This window comes from Quercus robur, chromosome 3, assembly GCF_932294415.1.
Source record: "Quercus robur chromosome 3, dhQueRobu3.1, whole genome shotgun sequence".
Lineage (NCBI taxonomy): Eukaryota > Viridiplantae > Streptophyta > Magnoliopsida > Fagales > Fagaceae > Quercus > Quercus robur.
Genome location: NC_065536.1, coordinates 3,715,137 through 3,716,552, shown reverse-complemented (window position 1 = coordinate 3,716,552; position 1,416 = coordinate 3,715,137).

Below are 1,416 nucleotides of genomic sequence, written 5' to 3'. Positions count from 1 at the left end.
TCAAGATGGAAGCTTGATGAAACCTTGAGATTTGATAAGGTTGAGAACTTTTCAACCTTATCAAATCTCAAGGTTTCATCAAGTTAATGAGCTAATAGAATTAGGCTTAGGCCTATGCTAATGAGTTAATATATCTCTAACACCTTGGGTATTAATATATCTCTAACACCCCTTCTCAAACTCGGCTAAAGAATATGGTGGACAATATGGTAGTGGTGGGGTACTTTCTAGTGCCAAATCACATAGGCGTGGTCACCAAACAAGGTACACGGGGAAACATTATTCAATGTTTCATATGGCTGAACAACATTGTGGGTCTACGACTTTTAATTAATCCAAGTCTGTCTACATGTGTCCACAAGCCTTTGCAAGCATATTATAGACTATGGTGTCACTCACACGGGGTTTCACAGCGCGTCACTATGGTTGGTTTCAAAAACCTAAGGGATTCAACTTTCAAGCATCTCAAAAATAAAAAGTAAAAATAAAAATTCACAAGGTGCTACCATGTCAGCCCTACCCACATATAGCTTGTTTTTAAGTGGTGTAATTCTATGCAAGGTATTGACACAAGATCTTATTTGCCATAGTAGTTCTGTCATACCAACCAAGACGTTCACTTGCATGTCAACGACACAAGATCTTGCCATGTGAATTGAGTAGCATAGGTGCCACATTAAGCTATAGACATTCCAAACTCAAGCTTTGGCAGACCCATGTACTTTTAGGACAAGCATATTAATCTTAGATTAGTCAATGGTTAGCTTAGGATTAGTCATATATTTTCCAGTAAACTAGTATATAAACCCGACATTATGTTCATTGTATGTTAGAGATATATTAGCCTATTAGAATTAGGCTTGAGCTTATGCTAATGGGCTAATATATCTCTAACAAGATTTATCTTGGAGGTTGAAGTAATTTATTTTGAGGTATGTTGAGAACAGTCTCATCCAACTTTGTTGTTAGGTTAGTATACAAAAGCAAGTCTGTGCACTTAGGCCCACGCATTAGACCATCATTCAAACACTAGCTAGGTTTCTATCTCTCATAACTTTTCTCAAGCAATTTCAATGTCACAACTTTATGCTACCCGTATTCTATGGGAATTGTAGTTGTGTAATATGGCTTGCTTTAATTATAACTTGTCGTGAAACAAGCATCGTGTGCGTGGAACCACTTGTTACCAAATCTAAGAGGCACAACAAGATAGCTGAGAAAAGTGACTTGCCTTCAATCATGTTTTAAATCTTTCCAACTCACCTTTCTATAGCAGTACATTTTGCAATCAAACTGATAGAAAAGTGAGCATAAATGAGGGGTAAACACATAGTGCTTTCATGATACGTGGATGAGTAGTAGATATGTGTAACTCGATTTTCATAGAAGGACGTTTTCAAAAAAAAAAAAAAAAAA